Source organism: Colobus angolensis, unplaced genomic scaffold (genome assembly GCF_000951035.1).
Source record: "Colobus angolensis palliatus isolate OR3802 unplaced genomic scaffold, Cang.pa_1.0 Scaffold103, whole genome shotgun sequence".
NCBI lineage: Eukaryota > Metazoa > Chordata > Mammalia > Primates > Cercopithecidae > Colobus > Colobus angolensis.
The window spans coordinates 2625841-2645599 of NW_012111253.1; the positions used below are offsets into that span (position 1 = coordinate 2625841).

The 19759-nt window shown below is 41.0% G+C and overlaps 1 protein-coding gene across 1 annotated transcript in view; it reads left to right on the plus strand.

Moving 5' to 3' along the window:
* Nucleotides 1-17251: 17251 nt before the first annotated feature.
* The window catches only part of SYTL5 (synaptotagmin-like 5), a 228280-nt gene continuing 225772 nt past the window's right edge, over nt 17252-19759 (plus strand). The window contains exon 1 of the mRNA XM_011942009.1: nt 17252-17719. The gene's annotated coding sequence lies outside the window, so the exon portion shown is untranslated. The remainder of the gene's footprint in view (nt 17720-19759) is intronic.

Here is a 19759-nt window from a genome sequence, read left to right on the forward strand (position 1 = left end):
TTTTACTTGTTGCAAATTATGTAGTGGAATTATACTTCTTTATCATAAAAATCTCTTGCGTTGTGGTGTGGCCAGGGCTCTTTCATACATGGGAGTTGGTGTCAGTCTACTAAACAGTCCAGTGGCGACAGCTCTTTTTGTTTCCTGTTGAAGTCTCATACTAAAAAATAAAAGTTGACTATTTTACTACAAATATCATTAATCCTAAAGATAGTTTTAGATGGTACATAGGTTTTAATGTTTTCATAATAAGGTCATATGAAACCAAATAACTCCTGGATGTGGGATGGGCTTGAGTGGGGGGATAATCATACAAAGAGTCTTTATTAGGTACATTGAAAAGTAAAGTAAAATTTACCTAGTAATAGCCCACCCAGTGGAAAATAACTGCTTTAACTTCTCTTAATATTTTAATCTGCCGGGCGCGGTGGCTCAAACCTGTAATCCCAGCACTTTGGGAGGCCGAGACGGGCGGATCACGAGGTTAGGAGATCGAGACCATCCTGGCTAACACGGTGAAACCCCGTCTCTACTAAAAATACAAAAACTAGCCGGGCGAGGTGGCGGGCGCCTGTAGTCCCAGCTACTTGGGAGGCTGAGGCAGGAGAATGGCGTGAACCTGGGAGGCAGAGCTTGCAGTGAGCTGAGATCCAGCCACTGCACTCCAATCCGGGCGACAGAGCGAGACTCCGCCTCAAAAAAAAAAAAAAAAAATTTTAATCTCAATTTTGACAAAATGAAGGCCTCAATTTAACAGTTCTTTGGCTTTTAGCTGAAAGAAAATTAAAAAAAAAAAAAAAGGAAGTGCTGCTAATGCTTGAGATAAATACTAAGTCTTGCAGGACTGGAGTTAAGTTGTTTTCCAAAGAGATAAAAACATATCACAATTATGCTTCATTTAGGTTTTATTCTCTGCATTATTTTATCTTCATTGTATCATACTAACGTGGCAGACCAGGACTCACTAACGCAGGCCCCCATAACAACTGTTTCAGCACTGACTGAGCGGTGAAGTTAAATATTAAAAGCTGATAGAGCCAGTGCCCTTACACAAAGGCTGGAAGGTAACAAAAGCCCACCAAGAGTTTTGCCCAGGCCTTTCCTGGGCCTTGAAGCATGGCAAGATAATGAAGGAATTCTTAACAGGACCCTTTTAGGATTAAACAAGTTTTACTGGGGGTCTGAAGAAACTCCCCAGGCCTCCCCACAAACAAGCTTTATTGGGGACTAAAGGAACTCCCCAGACCTCCATGACTTACCAGGAGACAAGATAAGGGTAAACACTCCAGGATCGGGACGTATTTAGATTAAACACATTTACTGAGGCTTCAGAGGAAGGTCTTCAGGACTCACATCTTAGTTATAGATTAAAAGAAGTTAATCACTTCTATCTTTAGATGAATGCACATTTATATCTAGACATATAGCTTAGAAGGCATATAAGCTCCGAAAAACTTTGTTAATTTTGGGTTGGTCTGGCAATAATTTCCAGGCCTTCTCCCTGTAACTGGTTACGGAAATAAAAACTCCCTTCTCTCCTAGTTCATCTGCATCTCATTATTGGGCCACGAGGATCAGCAGCCCGACCCTCGGTTTGGTCCCGGAACACTAATACCTGATATTCCCAAATTATGTTGGCCTTGCCACTGTGAAGGAAAATTAAATGGGAGTCACATGTCCTCTTATGTTTTGCATTTGTGTTTTGCTCTGCGTAAGAATCATGCAAACACACTCCAGTTAAAAGTGGACACAGAATCTAAATAGACATTTCTCTGAAAAAGACATACAAAAGGCCAATAAGCACATGAAAAGATGCTCAACATAACCAATTATTAGGAAAATGCAAATCAATGTAACAGTTGAGATACCAACCCACTAGGATGGCTATAATAATAATTTTTAAAAATAGGCGAGGCATGGTGGCCTCTATCTGCAATCCCAGCACTTTAGGAGGCCAAGACAGGAGGATCACTTGAAACCAGGAATTCAAGACCAGCCTGGGCAACGAAGCAAGACCCTGTCTCTACAAAAAAATAAAATAAAAATGTAAAAAGCAGACAATAATGAATGTCGATGAGGAGGTAGAGAAATGGGACCCTTATAGTTTAAACATAGAGTACCATATGATCCATCAATTTCACTCCTCAGTGTATATCCAAGAAAAATGAAAACAAAGTCCACACAAAAGCTGATACATGAATGTTCATAGGAGCATTATTCAAAATAGTCAAAAGGTGGAAACAACCAAAATGTCCATCAATTCATCAATGTATAAATAAAATGTGCAATGTCCATACAATGAAATATTACTCAACAAAATAAATGAACTAAGTATGGATACATGCTACAACATACATGAACCTCGACAGCATGCTAAGTGAAGGAAGCCAATGACAAAAGATCACACATTGTGTGATTCCATATATGTAAAATGTCCAGAATAGGCAATTCAGTAGAGGTAGAAAGTAGATTAGTGCTTGCCTAAGCCTGGAGGATTGGAAAAATGAGAGGCAACTGCTGATGGTTAAGGGTTTCTTTCTGGGATGATGAAAATATTGTAAAATTGATCATGGTGATGGCTGTACAACTCTGTGAATATACTACTATTGAATTGTACACTTTAAATGGGTGAATTACGTGTTATGTAAATTATATCTCAATAAAGCTGATATACACACATATACATATATGTGTGTGTATGTGTGCGTGTGTGTGTATGTGTTGTGCCTGAAGTCGCGAGACCCCAGTAAGTGACCACCAGAGTCCAGAGTCAAAGCCAAATAGCCAGGGTCGCTTTATTACGAGTTCGAACCCGGACCTCTCCGCTTTATACAATGGCAGGTAAAGAGAGAGGCCCCGGCTGCTGTTTTAGGGTTTCTTTTATAGTGAGGTACAAACAAGTTACAGAGAAACAGTAGTTATAAGCTTATTATTGGTTGACATTTAAAGTTGAGCATTCGGCAGTTTCTGATTGGTTCCCGCCTTTTTCGCAACCTCAAACGGCTGGGGGTTTTCCAGATAAGTTGTTTGTGTAAGCCCGGGGGGGTGGTCACATGCATGTATGTTGCAACCTCAAAGGGCTAGGGGTTTTCTAGATAAGTTGTTTGTGTAAGCCCGGGGAGTGGTCACATTTATGTATGTTTAGAAGTTTTCTCTTAGGGGCTTTCTATCTCATATGAATTATCCAAAGGATTTCATATGAGTGTTTGTGTTTTCAGGCAAATATCATAGGTATACTTATAAAGAAACAAACATGGTTCTCTTTATGTTCTGTAGGCAATGCTTTGCAACTCTCTTTTTCCAATAACCTTACATTCTCCGGGCATCTCTGATGTATGGAAAAGCAAATCTGGGAGCAAGGAATGCTTAGCGCAAAAAGCTTGCATGCTACCTCTGCCCCAAATTGTTCATCTCCTTGGAAAATTAGATGTGGATGAAATATGTAAAGCAACTTATTCTGTGGTTTAATTCAACAACTATATTGAAGTTCCTTAGTTGGCTTTGCACTGAGGCAGGAACTGTGGGAAAACAAAGACATATGAAACAGAGAGATTACTGTGTAACGGGCTGACAGTGCATGAATAAATAGGTCAACTACTAATCTGAGAGATAAATGTAATACAAGCCATAGGTATACCTGGGATAAGGAAGGCTTTTGAGTAGAGCAGTAAATAATAGGTTGCCTTCTGACTAGACAGATAACAGTAAAGGGGCATAATTTTATCCAGTGAATGTAAAGCACACGACATTGGAGCCAAACATATATTAAAGCAACTTCTCAGACAAATTGATTTCTAGTATATGTCAAAGGTTTTATTTATTTATTCATATATAATATATATAATACTTCAAGAAAGTTAAGAATAATCCTATTCAAGATTCTTTACCTTCATTTGCTGTAAGTTTGAATAACACCTTTGACATATACTATATCTATGTGTATATGTGTATATACGTATAGAAGGTATATAAGCTCTGAAAAACTTTGTAATTTTGGGTTCGTCTGGCAGTCATTTCCAGGCCTTCTCCCTGTAACCGATTATAGAAATAAAAACTCTCTTCTCTCCTAGTTCATATCTATGTATATACATAGATATACATATATACTAATATATGCATATATAATTATATACATACACACTAATATATGCACATATACAATTATATGCATATATGCACACATGTATGTTAATGTATGTATATATTCATATATGCTAATATGTGTACATGCATATATGCTGATATATGTGTATATGCATATACTATACTATATAAGATATGTGTATATATACTATACTATATACTATATATGTGTATATAGTATATATAAGTGAATAAAACCTTTGACATATACTATATAGTATATATAATCTACATATTATATATAGATTAGTGTATATAATCTATAATTAAGTATGTTATGTTAATCTTAGTTGCTTGATAAATTTTTAAACCTGTGTAACCACAATTCACAATTCAGATTATGGTAGAGAACATTTCCACCCCCCCAGGTTGCTCCCTTGTGCCACTTCCCAATCAATACTACTTTATCTCACCCAGGTAACCATTTACAAGTTTTGCCTTTTCTTGAACTTCATATAAATGATATTACACTATATGTCCTCTTTTGTGCCTAGTCTTCTCTTGCCCTACAAAAAAATGTCTGTGAGCATCATCCATGCTTTTGTATGTAGCAGTTCATTCAATTGCCATGTATGTATATTTTTATGACTATATCACCGTTTACTTGTCTATTTACCTGTTGTTGGACATTTAGAGTTGCTTCCAGTGTTTGGCTATTATAATTAAAACATCTGTGATCCTTATTGCTTAAAGCTTTTGGCAGAACGTGCACTAATTTCTTTTGCGTACGTACTCAGGAGTAGAATTGTTGGGTCATTGAGTTTGCATAAGTTAGCATTTGGAAATACTGCCAAACAATTTTGCAAAGGAGTGGAAGTGTACATATTTACACTCCACCAAGCAATGCATTGGAGTGCCAGTAGAATATATTTTTTAAAAAACATGAAAGTATGGCTAGATAGTGTCATGCGCGTCCGTGTGAAGAGACCACCAAACAGGCTTCGTGTGAGCAACATGGCTGTTTATTTCACCTGGGTGCAGGTGGGCTGAGTCTGAAAAGAGAGTCAGCAAAGGGAGATAAGAGTGGGGCCATTTTATAGGATTTGGGTAGGTAAAGGAAAATTACAGTCAAAGGGGGGTTGTTCTCTGGCGGGCAGGAGTGGGGGTCACAAGGTGCTCAGTGGGGGAGCTTTTTGAGCCAAGATGAGCCAGGAAAAGGAATTTCACAAGATAATATCATCGCTTAAGGCAAGGACCGGCCATTTTCACTTCTTTTGTGGTGGAATGTCATCACTTAAGGCAAGGCAGGGCATTTGCATTTCTTTTGTGATTCTTCAGTTACTTCAGGCCATCTGGGCGTATACGTGCAAGTCACAGGGGATGCGATGGCTTGGCTTGGGCTCAAGGCCTGACAGATACTAATGTTAAACTGGATAATAGAAAGAAGGTCTGGTTCTGGAATCCAAACCAAAAAATGACTGACTGAGTAGTTAATGCATTGTGAGTATAGATTTAACTTCCCAGACAGGTCTTGTGATGGCTAATTTCATGTGTCCATTTCACTGGGCCAAGGGATGACCAGATAATTGGTAAAACTTTATTTCTGCAAGTGTATGTGAGTTTCCTGGAAGAGATTAGCAATTTGAATTGGTAGAAGCTTGCTCTCACCAATGTGGGTGGGCATCAGCAAATCCACTGAAGGCCTGAATAGAACAAAAAGGTGGAGGAAGGGTGAATTTACTCCCTGTTTGAGCTGAGACATGCATCCATCTTCTCTTGCCCGTGGACATTAGTGACACTCCTGCTCGTGTCTGCATCACTACTCCCTCTTTACTGGTCCCATCCCCACTTGTTCTCAGTCCTTCGGATTCTGACTGAGTTATATCACCAGCTTTCCTGGTGCTTCAGCTTGCAAAGCACAAATCATGAGACTTCTCAGCCTCTATAATTGTGTGAGCCAATTCCTGTAATAAATCAATCTCTCTTTACCTATGTTTACGTCTACAACTATATCTATCACCTTTGACTCTGTTTCTCTGGAGAATCCTGACAGAGCTGTAAATCTCAACATCTATTAGAAAAATGCTCAAGCATTTTTATCAGAAATGCAAAATACTTTCCAGGAGTGGTTGTTAATTACGTCCTCAAAAAGCTCTGCTCAAAGACTTAAGTTCAATGCTAGATATGCCATTTAATAATTGTATGATCTTTGGTAAATTATTTAACTTCTTTGTGCCTTTTTTTCCTTAGCTGTAACCTGGGGACAATAATATCTACCTTATAGGACTAGTTTAGGGTTTTAATGTCTGGCACAGAGCAAGTGTTCAATTAGTTTTCTTTCCCTTCCTTCCTTCCCTCCTTCCTTCCTTCCTTCCTTCCTTCCTTCCTTCCTTCCTTCCTTCCTTCCTTCCTTCCTTCCTTCCTTCCTTCCTTCCTTCCTTCCTTCCTTCCTTCCTTCCCAAATGTAAATTGCTAAAGAGTAATGCCATTTTGAACTCTTAAAATTATCTTAACAAACAAAATTATAGGGCAACATTGAGAAAAGTGGGGTGGTGGAGGATGGTTGGGGAAAAGAAGAGAAAAAACGTAGGAAGGCAAGACATTATGTCCCCATCCTTAAAATAATGTTCTCTCTCGGAGGTGGTTAAGTAATGTGCAGAATAGAACACTTGATATTCTAAAAATTAAACCTCATTGTCTGTATCAATATTAAGCACATTAGAAAATAGACTGATTCAGCTTTAATGATATATTACAAGTGAATTTGCATTGAATTGAAGCTAGGTCCACGTGAAAGTGAATCAAAATTAAAATCTCATTTGCATATATAACATCAGTTAGCACAAATGTTCTTTGCATGATTATGCTCCCTCTAGGAGAGGCCATTAGGTTGATTTGCATTCATTTAAATGTTCATGTGGGATGTTGATTTTGTCTGTGCAATTACTAGGGTAGTTAATACATTGTTCTGTTAAAACAGCTAAAAGACTGCACAGATGCTGTTACATACAAATGTGGCAATTGATGGATTGATTGGAAGGAAACCTTCTCACATAAACAGTCACCTTTTTTTCAGTGTGAGCAAAATAACTGAAACTGATCCTTCTACACAAATCCCTCTCAACCAGTGTTATTCTTGTGCCCTGGATTCACAAAGGAATGGAGAGTCTTTTTCTCAATATCCAAAATAAATAAGTAAATTACATGTTATGCTAGAAGGTGTGGTAGAGTGCAATATGGCCACAAATTATTCTTTTTTTTTTTTTTTTTTTTTGAGACAGAGTCTCGCTCTGTCTCCCAGGCTGGAGTGCAGTGGCCGGATCTCAGCTCACTGCAAGCTCCGCCTCCCGGGTTTACGCCATTCTCCTGCCTCAGCCTCCCGAGTAGCTGGGACTACAGGCGCCCGCCACCTCGCCCGGCTAGTTTTTTGTATTTTTTAGTAGAGACGGGGTTTCACTGTGTTAGCCAGGATGGTCTCGATCCCCTGACCTCGTGATCCGCCTGTCTCGGCCTCCCAAAGTGCTGGGATTACAGGCTTGAGCCACCGCGCCCGGCCCACAAATTATTCTTATCCCTTTTTGCACATCTCTTTACCATGTTTCCTTGCAGCATATCTTTGCAGCTCTTCTCACCAAGAATTGGAGTCTATTTTCTCAACTCATTAAATCTGAGCTGGCTATGTGACTTGCTTTGGCCAATAAGACCTTAGCAAATAAGACATAAGCACAAGCAGAGGTTTGAAAAGCGCTGGTTCACTGGGGCTTACTGTTTTACTGCTCTTGAAATGCTGAGATGATCATGTGAATGAATCCAAGGAAGCCTGCTGGAAGATGAGAAAGCTGCATAGAAGAAAACAGAGGTCTCCAGCTGACAGCCTGCCAAACACTAGAAATGTGAATGAGGCCATTCTGGATCATCTTGTCACCAGCTGACCTCCCAGCTGACCATCAATGCATGAGCAAACCCAGAAAAGATGAGCTGAGTCAGTCCAGTCTAGAAGAATTGCCCAGTCAACCCACAGTATCATGAGCTGAATCAAATGTTGTTTTAAGCCATTAAGTTTGTGATGTTTTATTACTCATAATAGCTAACTGGTACTGAACGTTATAATTACTGCAGAGAAAAATAGAACACAGAAGGAGGAAGTAGAAGTGTATATGTGTATGCATGTGTGTAGAGGAGGGGCTGTTGAAATTTTAAATAATTTTGCCAGGGAAGGCCTTGTTGAGAAGATAACATTTGAACAAACATTTGAAGGAGATAAGCAAGTAATTCATGTGGTTATTTAAGAGAAGAACATGGTAGGCAAAAAGAATGGCAAGTGGAAATTTTCCTGAGGCATAGCATGTCTGGCTCTTTTTGAAGAAAAGCAAAGAAGTCAGAGTGCTGGAGCACTATAAAAGATTAGGGCAGAGGGCCGGGCGTGGTGGCTCACGTCCATAATCCCAGAACTTTGTGAGGCTGTGGTGGGCAGATCACGAGGTCAGGAGTTCAAGACCAGCCTGGCCAATATGGTGAAATCCTATCTCTACTAAAAATACAAAAATCATCTGGGCATGGTGTCAGGTACCTGTAGTCCCAGATATTCAGGAGGCTGAGGCAGAAGGATTGCTTGAATCTGAGAAGCAGAGATTGCAGTGAGCTGAGATCACACCATTGCACTCCAGCCTGGACAACAGAGCAAGACTCCATCTCAAAAAAAAAAAAAAAAGATAAGGGCAGAGGACAGAGAGTTAACAAGGGGCCAAATACATGTCTCATGTGAGAGCATGACCACTAATCAACAAGAAAGTTAAAAACTGACATGAGCTGAACCGATCAGTTTCTCCCTCCTGAAACTGTGAAACTTAGGACACAGAGCCCCAGAGATTGGGAGATGTTGGAGCTGAAGTCACCTTACTGGTTGTCATAGTCTGCTTAGGCTGCTATACCAAAAGTACTGTAAACTGGGTAGCTTATAAACAACAGGAATTTGCTGTTTACAGTTCTAGAGGCTGCAAAGTCAAGGTGCTGCCAAATTTGGTGTCTGGAGGCCAGGCACGGTGGCTCACACCTGTAATCCTAACACTTTGGGAGGTCAAGACAGGCTGATTGCCTGAGTTCAGGAGTTCAAGAGCAGCCTGGGCAAGATGGTGAAACCCCATCTCTACTAAAATACAAAAACTCAGCTGCGTGTGGAGGTGGGTGCCTGTAATCCCAGCTACTCAGGAGGCTGAGGCAAGAGAATTGCTTGAACCTGGGAGGCGGAGGTTGCAGTGAGCCAAAATCACGCACCACTGTACCCCAGCCTAGACAACAAAGTGAAACTCTGTCTCACAAAAAAAAATTTGGTGTGTGGCAAAGGTCTTCTTCCTCAGAAATGGTGCCTTCAATTTGTGTCCTCACGTGGTGGAAGGGGCAAGGCAATTCCCTAGGGTCTCTTTTGTAAGGAACTAATCCCATTCAAGAGGGCTCCATCCTCATAGTCTAATTACCTCCCAATTGCCCCACCTCCTAATATTATCATATTGGGGATTAGGTTTCAACATATGAATTTTGGGGGACACAAACATTCAGACTTTAGCACTGCCTGAATTCAGGGGTACATAGAATTCATACTTTGTTCTAGTTGCCAAATTTCAGGAGCTAGCTTGCTTCTTGTCCTTGTCAAGGTTTGATAGTTGAACTTGTTTTTTGAGTCTGTGGAACACTCCTGAATCATTAAAATGAATTTGCTCCAACACTCAATCTTTTTTTCTTAAATGAAACAAAGTTAATTTCTGTTGCTTGCAAATAAAAACCCTTAACTAATATAATTATCTTGTGATTTATCTCTAGTTCTTTAATATAGTCCTTTTCTTCTGAAATAGATTATAAGTTTCTTAGAGACAGGAATAATTCCTTCAATTTATTTTATATCCTTCTTCTATGCAACTATACTTATAGGACAAGATAATAACAGCTAAGCATTCATTCAATGATTATAATGTGTCAAGCACTGTGCTAAGGACTTATGTAGATTATCTTATTTAAACTTCATGAGAATTCTGTGAATAATTACTCTGATTATTTCTCTTTTTTACAGATGAGGAATCAGAAACCAGAGATGGGACATGGCTAATAAATAGTGGAGTGGAGACTCAATCCTGGGCAATCTCACCTAAGGGCCCGTATTCTTTCAGGATCCAGCACTTAGTAGGTACTTAAAAATAATTGTGTATTGATACATTGAAAAGTACTAAGTATCCACAAAATCACATTCTTGGGTGATCAACTGGCCTTTACCATCCAGGCAGGGTTGTCCATGCATCCGTCTACTGAGGGTAGAAAGTTTTCATTCTAGGAACAAACTATGGGTGACAAGTTAGGTGGTATGATGACCAGATGCAGCAAACCATTCCTGTTCAGAATATATATATATATATTTTTTGCTAGCTGCTCTCCCATCATAGTGATCTCCAGAGACCTACTGTTCCTGCATTAAAACTTTGGCTTGCAGTAAGAATACTTGAGACAATGTAGAATTTTGAATAAGAATCTTATAACATACCAAGGAAGAAAATACAAGAAGTGTTGTTTGTAGAAAAACTCAATTATTCCCAGTAATAAAGAAAAAGCATTAATCTATTATTCATTATTTATTATTATTAATCTTTATTATTATTGTTATTTTAGAGACGGGCCTCATTAGGTCGCCCAGGGTACAGTGCAGTGGCGTGATCATAACTCATCGAAGGCCTGAACTCCTGAGCTCAAGCATCCTCCTGTCCCAGCCTCCTGATCAGCTGAGCTAGTGAGGCTCAGGCATGAGCTACCATGCCCAGCCTATATAAATCTTTGATATATCTTCTAACAGCGCTAAAAGATAAGGTAGGTATTAGCATGCTCACTTAACTGATGAGGAAATTTAGGCTCGGAAATGTAAGTGCTTTGTCCCAATCTGTTAACACCCAACCCTAAGGGTGCTAGATTCAGTGAGCTGAAAATGCTCACTGAAAATGGAAAATGCAAAATGCCTAACCCTTAGAACCAGACACTCCAGTCACCACTTATTTGTCCACGTCTGAGTTCACAACACATTCTCTCTCCCTATTTCTTTTGCCATTTAATTATGTGCTGCCCCATGACACTGGCGTGCTACTCCATAATTACGATCGTGCTATTTTAGTACCATGCAGCTTCATTGTAATTTTACTTATGAGACCCTTTTTTAATATATTGGGTACCTATAAGAATGAAATATTTCCATAACAAAACAGATTTACAGTCAGCTTGTAATGGTTTAATGCCAAGATGTTATTGAACTATCTACCAATGAAGAAAGGGTTGAATTGGATCAGATAATGATTATACGGGCTTTTCAAATTAAAAAAAAAAAAACAACACTTCAGAGAGAATTTATATAATTTGCAAATATAGGTAAATATGTAAGCGAATCTTCATTATATCATACTCATTATTTGTTCTCTTAAGCGTAAGAGTTTTGCTTGTCCATATAGAATAGGCTGAATGAAACTGAAACAAGTCTTGCTTTCTATAAGCTAATATTTGGGAACTGGTCACACACACACACACATTGGTGAGGGAGGGGCTTACCTCTTTTATTTACTGTCCTATTCCTAATGCCTAGGACAGTGCCTGGTGCACAATAGGCAAATATGCACTCAAATATTTCCTTAGTGCCTACCACATGCCAGATAGTGTTCTAGGCACTGGGGATACAGCATTGAATAAAACAGAATTCATGCTTTCATAGAGTTTATATTCTACAAGTGGGAGACAGAAAATAAAGACATAATTGAATACGATATTTAGTATATCAGATAGTGATAAGGACAATTAGAAAAATTAAGCAGGAATAAGGGATAAGGTGGGAGAGTTGCCATTCAAAATAAAGTAGTAAAAGAAGACCTCAGTAATACATGACTTGAAGGAAGCAGTCAGGAAACATTTCACTAGAAGATGACAATTAAACTGAGTCTTGAAAAACAACGAGGAGTTTTCCAGGAAGACAAGAAGGGAAAAATATATAGAAGATGAATAATTTACTTTGAATTCCAATTTGCATCTCCTTTTCCAGGTAATGGCATCATTTTTAAGGCAGATGGTGTATAACTTTGCTCCAGAGTTAAGAATTGTTTCCTGAAAACTCCAGGGATAATTCTGATTGGTTCTGCTTGGACCATGTGTCCACCTCTGAAACAATTACCATGGCCAGGCAGGTAGTGTATTCTGATTGGCTGGCCTGGGTCATGTGCCCACTCCTGGGATTTTGTTTTTTGTGTGTGTGGAGGGGGCTTCAGAGCCCCCACTCTGTGTAATCTTCCCCAGTAGATCTTCAGTTAGGGGAGGCAAAGACAGTAACTCTTCTCTTTTTGACCTATCAGGGTTTGCAAGTTCCTTTGGAAGAAGAGAATTACAGACATATTGAGACTGGAAGGAGCACTTAGCACAGGACCACAGGATGACTGATTCCTTAGCACAGCTTAGTATCCCGGTGCCAAAGTGGGTGCTTCACAAAGATTTATTGTATGAATAGAGAGAACCGTCACAAACCACGTGCTGACTGAATGACTCCACCATTGTCTAACCACTGATTTGGAGGGGATCCCTTGGGACTATGGGATCCAAGTTCACCTTACCTTGGGAGCAGATGGAACCAGACCCCAGGTGCTCTGCCATGCGTCTCCCTCAGGGGATCCGGGCATCCCACAGATCTTACCTCATAGGAGCTACTGTAGAAGCAATTGCAGGAAGAGGCATTGATGCAGCATTGTTGTCGTTAAGCAAAAACCCAGGACTGCAGACACTACCCTGCCAGCAGACAGTCCTGCAGCTGAGCCTGAGGCTCTCACAGGATGCAAGGCAAGCACAGGATTCATATGGGGGACAACTATCCAATCGGAAAACACAACCTCCATCAAGCTTTCGCTCTGCAGCTTTTCTCTGAGATCTTTCCTGCGTCTCCTCTACACTCCCAAACTGAAGTTCTTATCTAAGAATTAGGCCCATATTACTCAATCATACGAAGGAATGAAGTTCTGATGCATGCTACAACACGGATGACCTTGAAAACATGCTTAGTGAAAGAAGCCACACACAAAGGCCCATATATTTTATAATTTCATTTGTATAAAATGTCTAGAATAGGCAACAAATAAAAGAGTTGAGTATTGTATAAGGGAAGTTTGAGATTCCTATTGCCGTTCAGGTGAGGATGTGGAGCAGGTTGCTCAACAGTGTCTGGAGTTCAGAAGAAATAACCAGTCCAGAGACATACATTTGGGAGTCATTAGCAAATAATTGGAATTTTAAAGCATGAGACTAGATTAGACTCCATGGGCCTGATAAATAATTGATAGGTAATAAACAAATATACAAAATCTCTTCTGCTGTAACACGTTATCTATAACAAATCGTATGTATGTAATTGGAAATAGGGGAAGAATGTCAATAAAATGTGGACGTTGGGTGGAAGTAGAATTATAACCTTCAGCATGAAAGGAAAAATCCTTCAATTTGGCTGCTGCACAGTCAAAAGCCCTTTTAGCCTTTTTTTTTTTTAATTAAAAGTGAGGTTCTACACCTAGGGCTTACTCCCTCCCCAAGGAAGCAGACCCTCAGCCTTGCATGATTCTTGCCTCAGGCAGAGTGTACTTCTTCCTGTGCCCACCTTAATAGCAGCCTTTCTGTCTTAGACTTCCACTTCCATCTGCACTGTCTCAGCTCTCTCAAGCAGAATTTCCTCTCTATTGGTTTCTTGCATGTTTAATATCTACTGAGGTGGCCTCCAGCCATAACAAGCTGTGTGTCTGAGCTGTGCACAAGTCATCACCTGATATATTATTTTAAAAAAAATTGTTAATGCTCTGCTTATAAAGGTGCATAAGTTTTGAATGATCTGCCCTAACTCTTATGCCTTGTTAGTTTTAGTGTGTGATTTTGAAAAATGAGAGATTTTTCAGAGTCAGGTATATCATTTTATGTCAGAAATGCTTGTATACATATAATAGACATGCTACTTTTGTTCACATCTTTCCTGGCAGGAACTGAAAGGTATTTATATTTATGTTTCTCTCTCCAAAAAAAAAAAAAAGAACAAAAACCCAGGAGTGGGCACATGACCCAGGCCAACCAATCAGAATATACTACCTACCTGGCCATGGTAATTGTTTCAGGGATGGACACATGATCCAAGTAGAACCAAGAATTGTCCCTGGAACTATCAGGGAATAGAATTTTTTAACTCTGAAACAATGTTACACACCATCTGCCTTAATAATGATGCCATTACAAGGGAAAGGAGACCCAAATTAAAATCCAAAGTAAATTACTCATCTTGTATATATTTCTCCCTTCTTGTCTTCCTGGAAGACTCCTAGTTGTTTTTCAAGACTCAATTCAATTGCCATCTTCTGGTAAAATGTTTCCTGACCACCTCCTGCCTCCTCTATGAAGTACTGTATGCTTCCTTCTTATTCCCACAGCACCTTGTACACATTTCTCTTACAGCATTGCTGTGTAACTTTGTTCTATTATCTGCTCTTCCCCTTCCCCCACCCCTTGGTCTGTGGCATTCTTGATGGTAGTCACATTGCCTTGTTCATTTCTATAAACCTAGGACCTAACACAATGTCTAGTACGCATTAGGTGCACAGTAAATGTGAGTTGAGTGAATTAATGAAGACATGGTTCTGGTAATATATGGTTGATTGCTTTGCGCGAGAAGACACATTGTCTTGGATGCACACACGCACATGCACACACACGCACTTACTCTCTGGGGAATGTAAGATTTTTGATAGGTAAGAATTTTGATCCAACCTTAAAACAAACAAACAAAAAAGGTGTGTATGTCTGTGTGGGGGAGGGGGGCGACAGTTCCTTCAAGGTAGGGCTCCAGGAAAGGCACTTCATTAAAATTAAACTTGAAAACATTATGCTTAGTGAAAGAAGCCACACACAAAGGCCCATATATTTTATAATTCCATTTGTATACACTGTCTAGAACAGGCAACAAAAAAAAGAGTTGAGTATTGTATAAGGGAAGTATTGTATAAAGGAAGTTTGAAAATAGGGCATCAGAAGAGAAAGCAGAGTAGGGGGACTTTAGAAAAAGAGAACAAATAAAATTGGAAATGAAATGCTGCCTTATAAAATTAGAAAATAGAGGTAGAAAAACTGAAGGCTGGTATTATTCAGGGAAGTAGATATAGACAAGGAAGAAAAGTAAAGGGAAAGAAATGGGAAAAGATGAAAAGAGGTGGGAGCCAGAGACAGGGGGAGGAAGGTCCTGGATACTAGACTTCTGAGCTTTCAATAAAGCTTTATTTTCCACTATGTGTTAGGCCATGTGCTGGATTACTAATATGTTGAAATGAGTAACTTACAGACCCTATGCGTCCAGTTGTGGGGGAGATCTCAGTTTATAGTGGTATAAGAAAGCAATGGGGCCGGGCGCGGTGGCTCAAGCCTGTAATCCCAGCACTTTGGGAGGCCGAGAGGGGTGGATCACGACGTCAGGAGATCAAGACCATCCCGGCTAACACGGTGAAACCCCGTCTCTACTAAAAAATACAAAAAACTAGCCGGGCAAGGTGGCGGGCACCTGTAGTCCCAGCTACTCCGGAGGCTGAGGCAGGAGAATGGCGTAAACCCGGGAGGTGGAGCTTGCAGTGAGCTGAGATCCGGCCACTGCACTCCCGCCTGGGCGACAAAGCGAGACTCCGTCTCAAAAAAAAAAAAAAAAAAAGAAAGCAATGGAATGATAAGAAAGGGCGTGTGCTAGGGGATATTGCCCACTTTTTGAAATTGGACCCCCATCCTTTACCAGAGTTACAAGAAGTCTGACAGCTGAAATGCTGTCCTCAAGTTGAGAAAATGACCCACCCCTTCCCTATTCTTGTTTCTTTCTCTCTGAACTCTATAATCCCTCACCCTTGCCAGGGATAAAGGAACTCTTTTTATACATTTTCTTCCTCCCAGTTTTGATATGGTGAAGGCAGGACTGAGGGCTCATCACCCCTACCCCTCCTCCTAGCAGAACAAGATGACCTTTACCAGAACACACAAGGTCGTGAGACGGAATTCCCATACCGTGTTTGCTGAAGCTATTAAGCCTTCTATAACCTGGCACCCCAGGACACCTTGACTGTCCCAAGGAAGCACTGCCACCAAACCCAGTTTGGGTGGAGTCTTGGCTTTTCTTATTCCATGTCAGATTAGAGAGGTGACCCTTGGCACCAGGGTCCCATCATTCCCCACAGTACTTTTCCAAGACCCAGAGGGGATATGAGAGAGGAGAGACTTGCAGACTCCTCCACAAGGAACGGGGCTCCTAGGAGATGAGATGGGAGTAACTTGTGCCTTGGCTGTGGTGAGCAGTAAGGGTACTCCTGGTATAGGTACAAACCGTGGGAAGTTTGGGCATCGCCATATCCACCTTGCAGGTGGATGTGTCAGATGGGCCACGGGTGTGTGTGTGGCGGGGGGTGCGGGGGGGTGACAGTTCCTGCAAGGTAGGGTCGGAGGAAAGGAAAGACCTATGGAAAAGGATACACCTGGGATCTTGAGGAGCCAGCTGCGCCTGTCTCTGGACTGAGAGGCTTCTGGAGCCACCACAAGGTGGAGACCAAGGATGGCGGGGGTGGGGTCTTTTCAGACCGGTTGTAAGTCCTGGGGCTGGTTGTGCATCCTGAAGCCCGTTTGGCACAGCCTGCAGGAGGGACTTTGCAAAGCCGCGTCCAGGTAGTATATGAAAGGTGTGTTGAGCTCAAATGGTCAGCCCGGGGTCAGGGGGTTCTGGGGTGGCGGGGAGCCAAGAAGAGTGAGATCCAGGAAGGAGGCTCTCACCCCTTGGCAGCGGGCGGCTGCCTTGAGGGACGGGCTGTGCCTGGCGCGACTCTGGTGCCGCCGCCTGGGGGCAGCCGGCTGTGAGCCCCGTGGATAGGGGCGCCTGGAGACCGCCTCTCATGAGGCACTAGGTCCTCCTGGTACTTGCTGGTGGTGGGGAGGGAGAGGGGCGCACAGCGCCCAGAGGCGGAAGCCAAGCGCGTGAGTCACTCTATTCCCCTGGGTTAGGAGCGGGACTTTGCCTCCCGCCTGGGGTCTGCATTTCAGCTCCAGCTTCAGCGACTCATCCCAGCAGGCTGACCCCCTCCAGAGGCTGGACCAGCTACCTCTCAGTCTAGGTGAGGTCCAGGCAAGTTTCTCGTCTTCTGATGCTTACTGTTTGGGGGACTCGCGGGGAGGGGGTCTTCCAGTCTGTGTCTGTCTGCCTTTGCTTCCTCCCTCTGGCTCTCTCCATTGGAGACAGAAAGTTAGATTTAAAAAACGCAACAGAGAATATAAAATCTGTGCTCAGACCGCAGATAAACAAAACTCTGGGGCCATATTCTTAATTTCCCGAGTACCTTCACATGTCCGAATGCGGCGTTTATGGAGCTAGGAATGTTTTGTTTGTTTCGTGTATTTCCCTCCTCCCCCACTTTCCTCCGGTGTAATTTTTAGAGGTGGGGACAGGAGAGTCAGAGGGCTTAGCTGGGATCCTTTGCCAGAGTGGCTTCTTCATTCTCTGCGAGGTGGCAGATGTTTTACTGTAACCCGAGTTGGGATCTTGGAACAACCCTCTCCAGCCCAGGACATGCCAGCGCTTAAGGTAACTGCAGTTGTTGCATATCTATCTCGCTATCATTGACTGAATCAAAATGTTCCGGAGGCACAATTAATGTGAATGCCACAATGTTGAAACATTCACTGAAGGACACTATTTAATATTTTATTTTTTACGTATTGTATTCCAGGAAAATTTTAGAAGACTATTGCTGGTTTTATTTTCTCTATTTTCAGATATGTTCCAAAGCCTATTATTCCCTTGCAAAGCAACCAGTGAGGACCTGTTCTGTTTCTTATAAGGATTTAACAGTGCAAAACTACATGTTAGTTTCTCCTCTAAGGTTAGGGAGTTCCTTCTATTAACCATTTTTAGAAAAATCATTTTGGTGGTGGGGGGGGGCGGGAGGGGAGATATTTCCCCTTTCTCTATCACTAAATGCAAAATGTTTCTGTGACTATTAAGTAAATACTAATTATTGTCATTTTTGCTTAAAAGGAGCAGAGGAGAGCATCTCCTGGAATGCATGAATTTGTGGTCATATTGATGACTGATTACTTTACCATCAAATTGTTTGGTTTGATGCAATGTTAACAGGTGGTCTTAATTCACAACCACAGAAGTATTCTATTTTAGAAAACAACCCTGTTGATATGCACACTACCGCCACCCCCCCTCCTCCACCAACACGCACACACAAAACCATGTTTTTGTCTTGCTTTGTGGGAGAGAAAAATGGATGGGGGAATCTTTTCTGGCAGTTGATTAGTCCCTGATCTTTCTTGAATTGTCATTTGTTTTATAACCTATAATTATAGAAAAGACCCCTCCTTGAAATAAAATTAATAATTATTCCAGTCAGATCACTGGAATAATTTTTTAGAGTTCAATGGAAGCTTCCATGATCCTCTTCCAATGTCTTCCCCAGGGAGCCGTTAAGCTTCCCACTTCTCTGATAACATAACTCCTCTCCTCTACATACCTCTGTCTTAGCTCTTACCACCTTATGATTCTTGGTTTACATATCCGTCTTGCTTAGAGTAATAACATTTATTTGAAAACAAAGGTAATGCCTTATTAATCTTTGTATCCCTGGAGTCTAGTAAAGTAAGGTCTATTTTAAAAAAATGAATGAATAAAATAATTTGACAGTCCAGATTAGGTTTACCATTCCTTGAAATCCACCTGGGCATTCTTCCTCTTCACTCCTGAAAGATAAGTCATTTAATTCAATGATACTCAAGTGTGGACCCTCAGAATACACTGTGTTCTAAATAAATGAGAGTTTTCTAAATTTGAAAAAATCTGTATATTGTTGTGAACTTTACCTTTATTTTTATTTATTTATTTATTTATTTTTGCTGAAAGTAACAGAAAAGCCAACTAAACGTGGCTTGTAATACTACAGAAGTTTAGCTGGGCATAGTAGCATGTGCCTGTGGTCCCAGCTACACAGGAGGCGGAGGTGGGAGGATCCCTTGAGCCCAGGATGTTAAAGCTATAATGAACTATGATTGCACCACTGCATTCTAGGCTGGGTGACAGAGTAAGACCCTGTCTCTCAAAAAAAAAAAAAAAAATAGAGAAGTCTGACAGCAGGTGATAACTGGAGTTGATTCAGTGACCCAACAATATCAGGGTTCTGAGTCAGTGTCTTACCCTCACGGCTTCAAGATGGCTCTAACAGCTCAAGACACTGAGTCCTGATCCCATGTTCAATGACAGGAAACGGGGTGGAAAAGGTCAGAGTATTTTTCCTCATGCAACTTTCTTATCAGAGAAAAAATATCTTTCCCCAAATTTATCTAACAGAATCCTACTTTGATCTCATTGGCAATATCTGGGGCACATAGCTGCCCTTAGTGGCAAAGGAGACTGGGAAAGTATCCGTTTTTTTTCAGCTTCTATAGTGGAAAGGCAGCCAGAGAGAAGCAGGTAGGTGATGTATCTGGGGAACTAACCAGAAGGTCTACTAGACTGTCAAGAAAATAAGTCTATTTGAACCTGTGATCATATCAATGTTCGGGCCAAGTAAAATACTAAACATTAATCAATGTAGCAAAAGCACACATTTAGAGCAGAGTT